The sequence below is a fragment of the Pinus tabuliformis genome, chromosome 5_2 (genome assembly GCF_031772625.1).
Source record: "Pinus tabuliformis cultivar Carrire ecotype Pingquan chromosome 5_2, CPIR1, whole genome shotgun sequence".
Lineage (NCBI taxonomy): Eukaryota > Viridiplantae > Streptophyta > Pinopsida > Pinales > Pinaceae > Pinus > Pinus tabuliformis.
Genome location: NC_142306.1, coordinates 475719246 through 475726108, shown reverse-complemented (window position 1 = coordinate 475726108; position 6863 = coordinate 475719246). Strand labels below are relative to the sequence as shown.

At 30.0% G+C, this 6863-nt stretch overlaps 1 long non-coding RNA gene across 1 annotated transcript; it reads left to right on the top strand.

Moving 5' to 3' along the window:
• The first annotated feature begins 4246 nt into the window (after window positions 1–4246).
• On the top strand, window positions 4247–6069 carry LOC149159713 (uncharacterized). The gene is made up of 3 exons (XR_016261763.1): window positions 4247–4365; window positions 4831–4892; window positions 5041–6069. It is a non-coding gene; the product is annotated as an uncharacterized LOC149159713 (long non-coding RNA).
• The last annotated feature ends 794 nt before the right edge of the window (window positions 6070–6863 follow it).

Below are 6863 nucleotides of genomic sequence, written 5' to 3'. Positions count from 1 at the left end.
CAATAAGGTTAACAATCATTGTTATGTGTACAATTCTAATCACTTACTCATGACGGATAATTATCTCCAGCCATTGTTTCAGTGTTACATCTAGGTCAATAGGAGGAATGAACACCAAAAGTGGTTTGGTACTCCACATGATAGAACTGCCCACAACATGATTTTTGGAACAAAAAAAGGTTCTAACACCATTGATGCTTGTAGGTGGCCATCACAGTTTACAGGAAGCACACTTCAACAATGTATTCTCTATAAAGCTCCTCTTTGGGATTTCCTCCACCCATGCTTTGTTACCCTAACATTACAACTCCTTTGGAGCACTTGTAATAGAGGTTCCTTGTCTATTATTTTCATCCTAGTTCTCTATTTCTTAGTTCTCTAGTCTTTGCCCTCTGCAAATCCTTTACTATCCTTCTTAGTTGTTTCGAAGTTAGTTCTTTGCACTCCTTTCGTCTTTCATTGCGCTCCTTGGAAGCTATGCTTTTGATCTCCTTAGTGACCAAAGTCTCTTTCCCCTCATCAAATCTCCACAATTACAGAATTGCAATGGTTGAATCAAAATTTTGGTCGATGCTTATTGGTCTAATGGTTATCTTCTTTTATGATTGTTAGAGGAGTGGTGCTCAAGCTTGCCACGTTGAAACTCAAAATTCATATTCACAAGGTTGAGTGAACTCTGAACATCCATTTTGGTGCACCCTCTCATTGTTACCAAGTGATTATAATAACTCAAAAGATAAATGCTCTAGTTGAAGATCAATGTCCTATAACAACACTTCAAAAAACATCCCTCCCTTTGAAAGGATGCATTTTCTATCAATTATGCTCTTACAAAGTGATGTTTAAACTTAAAGCATGACCTTTCCTTTGGATGAACTTGATACATAGTTGAAGATTAATCATTAGATAATATAAAGTCTCAGTAAACTTCAATTATCCACAGTTATATAATTTTCAAATACAAAGAGATTAACAAATTTAAAAATTTTAATATGTTGCAAGCAGAAAATAGAGATTGGATACAGGAAAATAATTTACATCTTTGAGACCAATCTACTTAAATAAGTATATTGTGCAACTTCCCTAAAACCCTTTGCAAAAAAAATACCCGGTTATTGTTAAAAAATAAAATAAAAAGTCCATTGATATGAAGTAATTATTAGAATGTGTTGCTCATAGAGTATAAAAGTGTTAAACTTCTTTTTTAAGGGGATTTTAATTTTAATATGATATTGTACTAGTTTAAAATATTTAAGATCAAAATGTTTAAATTGATATTTTCATTTTAATTCATTGGAAATGGTATGTGGAGATAACACTTTTACTAAATTGGATCTAATTAACAAAATTAATTTTAATTTTAAATAATATTAATATAGAAAACATTAATCATATTTAATAAGAATAAAATGATTTAATAAGAATAATTCATTTTACTAGATAGTTATATCAATCCAATCTTATTTTCTATGATTTATATTTTAATGAATTTTTAAATAATATTTTGTTATTTATTTATATTTGGTATTTTTTAAAATTATTTGATATTGACTCTTTTTTAGTTATAATTTTTTTTAAGGATGAGTAATTTTTTTATAATTCTGATTCCATCCCACCCGACATAAAGAACAAATTTATGAAACCCTTCCCGGTCAAAGGTTAACAACCACACATCTTCGTTTTGAAGGTTATCGCGACGGCCACTTTCTCTCGGAGGTTACTCTCAGCCCACTTTCCCACACCTGCATTTTTCTTTGAAAAAGTTCCCTAGAAACCACTTTCCCAAGTTAAAGGTTAAGGCACGTTTGTTTTGAAACAGTAATTTTACATATTTTCCTTTCAATCTTTACATTATATACTCCCATCGCGTTATCTATTTTCGGAGTCGTCTATGGAGGTGGAGGAATTGTCTGGATGGTTAAAAGTGGTTAGAATCAGAGCAAAAAAAATTCAAAAAATCTTATACACGCAGTGTTTGAATCATGTTTTTAATGGTGGAAATAGATTCAGCGTCATCAAAAACTTCTAAAGCAACTAAAATTATGAATTTGACAACTTTTACTTAGATTTACAAAAATCCCTACAAGATTTTTTCAAAATATAATCGAAATTTCCAAAACTTTCAAAGAAAAAGAAACAATTATAAATTACCGCGATATTTACTCTCCAACCTTCATATCATAAATCTTTTTATTTACTTTGAATTCATTTATTTGAGTGTTAGATTTCGAGAAATGTAATTTGGATTATTTTATCCCGAAAAAATAATATCGAATTTCATATTAATAAAATAAAATTATAATTTTTACTACTAAAATTTATTAAATTTAAAAAATAATTTTTATTTAAAAAACACAATTTATGTTTAAATTAAAATATAATAATTATAAATATATTTCAAATAATTTTTTTATAATTAAACATGGTTAGTTTAATTAGGCAAATCATGTTATTAAAGCATTTTAGAGATCACAAATTCATTCATTAGATCAGGCTCCATGATTAAACCAACCAAGGATCCTTTTAAGTAAATATACATGATACAAATATTCTATAGACATATCTTCTAAATCCTTCAACCACAAAGAAAAAATATTGCAATTTTTAAAAGTCTAGATTACACATTAAAAATCTCTATTCAAAATTGAAATTAGTTAATACCTCCGCACCATTTCATATATGCAAAATTATTATTTTTTAGAAGGGGGCAGTCCCTGCAGAAGCATTTATTAGGCCCCATTTTTGTACAACTGTCACATCAGATCACAGTTTGGCTGACCGTAGACAGGATTAGATCGCGAGTGAGGTGCGAGAAAGTCGTCAACCCCCACCACACAAACCATGCACTCGGGTGCTCATATATGCAAAATTATGTTATGCACCTTTAACAACTTCTGTGCTATATACATGCCAGACCGAATAAACTGTTTATTTTAAATAATTTTTTACACATCAACACCATTTCATGTGTATAAAAAGAAATATGTTGTACACTCTTAACGACAACCATTGTATCTCTTTAGAATTTATTCTTTTCAAAAGTTATTTTAGAGTAAAGTTGTTCATTTGAAAAGGTATTCTGAAATTCGCCTTTTTATAAGGATGAATTTCAAAAGTTTTTCTAAAATAAAATTATTTATTTTAAAATAAAAAAGTTGATAATTATAATAACGAAAAAGAATATTAGGTTATATTATATAATTTATTAAATTTAAAAATAAAAATAAAAGATTAAATAATTTTTTTTGGGTAGGTAAGTACCTATGGGGATTTGAACCAGTGACCTATTGCAAGGAGTGTCTTAACAGTGCATCCATTCACGGTCAATCCAAAGCCCCATACGCAAAAATTAAATAAAATTATTTAATATCTTAGTTTTATTTAAAATAAATAGAGAAATCCTTTTAAATTATTTGTTGCTGACTTAACAGATTAAGAAGATTAGTAGTGTGATAAATATTTGGAAAATTAGATTAAATGTGCAGATAAGATGAACAATATAAAAAAAATTGTATTTTATTTTCAACCCTTCTAAAATTGCACAGGTCACACAATCTTTAATACCATAATAATTTGGAACCTGACCAACCCCCATTTCACTATATATCAAAAATATTTTTACAAAATTATTATTTATCTATACATATTCACATATTATATACATTAAAATATAGTATACAATCTTTAGTAACAATTTAGCTCTGTACACTCTAACAACAACTTTGATTTGGACATGCTCTACAAATAGACTTCCCATTTTACCTTTTTAAGAATTATTTTTTTTAAACTTATTAGGTGTAAAACTGATTTTACAACCAAAATCTAATAACATGAAATAAATACTCCTTACAAACCAGATAATAAAATTTTCTTAATAATTAATTCTAATAACCCATAATAATTATCTCACTATTACAAAAACAACTCCATTATTTATGAAAAAAAAGAAAAAACACAACCATTTACAATTTTTTTTCCAAATTATTTTTTCCTTTTACATATTTTGGAATAAAAATCTCCCGGACATATTTTTCCAACCAAAGAGAATCCTATTTATGAGACCGAAAAAGTACTTTCTTTAAGCATATATTCTCTCAAAACTCATGGCTTTATCTCCATATACAAAGAGTCTGTACACATGATCGACCATACACGTGTCACCATCGGATATTATGTTGTGTATTAACCTCGGTTTGAAATCCGCCTGAGACCTATATAAAGGCGAGAGATAAGGCGATGGGAGTATGCTCCCGTTTCAGGTTTTGTGTTGTGTTGTGCTGTGCTTTGCTTCTCTTCACCTTCGTCTTCCCAAGGGTCGATCTTGCTGAGCTCACTGGAGATTGTATCAGAGTAGCGATGCAGGAGGTACATATGACGTATTTAAGCATGTATTCTCTTAAACAGCTTTATTTCTTAATGTTGTGAATGATTCTGTGATCTTTGGAGCTTGGCAAACATACTTTGATGGTGTTTAAGGCAGATTCATATAATGCCATAGTTATCTCACTGTCATAAGTTATATAGGAGAATATTTTGTGTGAACTGTTAAATTAGTTTAGTTGTTTTAATTTAGTATTTAGTGCTTGTTTTAATAAAAGAAATTTTTGGTGGTGTTTAAGGCAGATTCATATAATGCCATAGTTATCTCACTGTCAGAAGTTATATAGGAGAATATTTTGTGTGAACTGTTAAATTAGTTTAGTTGTTTTAATTTAGTATTTAGTGCTTGTTTTAATAAAAGAAATTTTTGGGAATTAAAACTATCCCATTGAGCTTTTAAGCTTAATGAAATTGTACAATTTGTTGATCGAACTTGCATAATTCTTGCAGAACTTTATCTCAATGTGAGTTGATCAGTTTTCTTCCATCCGCACCAGCTCCAGTGGCTCAGCGTAATCAATTAAAAAAAATATCAATCTTTCTGATAATAATTATAGTCTGAAGATAGTTTTCTGGGATAGGAATTAAAACTATCCCATTGAGCTTTTAAGCTTAATGAAATTGTACAATTTGTTGATCGAACTTGCATAATCCTTGCAGAACTTTATCTCGATGTGAGTTGATCAGTTTTCTTCCATCCCATAAGCTCCAGTGGCACCAGCTCCAGTGGCTCAGCCTAATCAATTAAAAACAATATCAATCTTTCTGATAATAATTATAGTCTGAAGATAGTTTTCTGGGATAGGGGACAGACAAAATGTTCCATCCAAGACCTACACAAGATTGGGATGCAAATGAAATAAAAATTATGTATGAGGATTGCCAGTGCGCTATGAAATCAGTGGACAACTCTTCTTTGCTATCTGAAGAATATAAGTATTGCTTGCAAAGAGGAAGAGAAGCTGTAACGGAAAAAATGATGGAGTTGATTATGAATACAGGATATTTTAGGCAGCAATATAACTCAACCAAGTATGTGTTATATTGGAGAGATGCTCCTCAAGGCATAGCAAAGTTTGTCCAACATTTAGAGACTGTATTTACAGGTGATAAAGAAATTAAGATCAGAAAGAAAGCATCAGTGACAAACGCGGCGGCAACAAAGGTACGATTCCCAAGCCCTACATGTGATTGGAATGAAGACGAGATCGAGATTATTTATGGGGATTGCCAAAATGCAATGAATGTATTAGTGAACCACCCTGCTATAATATCTGAAAAATATAGGCAGTGCTTGCAAAGGGGAAGAAGTGCTATAATAGAAGCCATTATGGAGCTCATTATGAATACAAGTTATTTCAAGATGCAGTATCGCTCATCCAAGTATGTGCTGTATTGGAGGGATGCTCCTCAAGGCTTAGTCAGGTTCCTCACACGTATAGAGAGTGTCTTCACACATGGCAAAGAATTTAAAATCAGAAGGAAATGAGTATCGCCTGCTCCTGCTATGCCAGGAACCTAAGCTTTAGATCAGGATGTTATCAGTAATTGATAGCCAGAATGGGATTCGCTTCTGGAAAATAATGTATCAGGGTCTTTTCCGTAGTGTGGTTATGTTAAGTGTTTGTTGTGTAAAGTTTGGATTTGAATTCACTTGTTTTTTCAGCTAAATTCTCAATTCTGCTCTCTCATACCATGTAATATTGTGTTGTTATGTCATTGGCAGTGACATTTAATTGTAGTATCTTGGTATTAATTTAATATAGCGGTTACATGAACATGTTTACATAATGTAAAATTTATGTGAAGTGATTGGGTATTTAAAATAAGATCATATTTTATATAAAATATATATATATATATATATATATATATATATATATATATATAATTTGATATTATGAGATTAAAAAGTTAACATTCTATTTTGGCATTTACTGAGAGTCCGTGAAAAAGAATGAATTGAGTTTCTCAATATTTAAAATGACTCAATAGATTACACTATAAACATGAATAACAAATGAGTGAAGTAGAACTCAGACACCTATAAAATAGAATTGAAATATAACTAAATTGTTTATGATACTTAGCAGACAACATAATCAAAATCAAATGTAATAAGACTAATAAAATGAATATCTCAACAATTTAAGTTTGATGGCTCCTCCATAAAGTTACATTTCCGCTTATATAATTAGATTCAATGTGCAAAAAAATTAATTTTCTTTTTTAAAGACCTCACCAGTCAAACTGTTTACTATCATTCTTGATTTAAAGAATGAGTCATCGTTAAAAGATAGAATAAGATTCGATTGGATTGACAAAACATTAAGGTAATACCCTTTTCAAAGCTTGTGTAATTGTAGATATATATTTAACCTCACACTCAAAAGGGAAAGTGAGTATTGAATTACAACGTTGAAAACCTGGAAAATTGAATTTACATGAGAATCAAACCATTTTTTTTTAATTCCTGATATTTT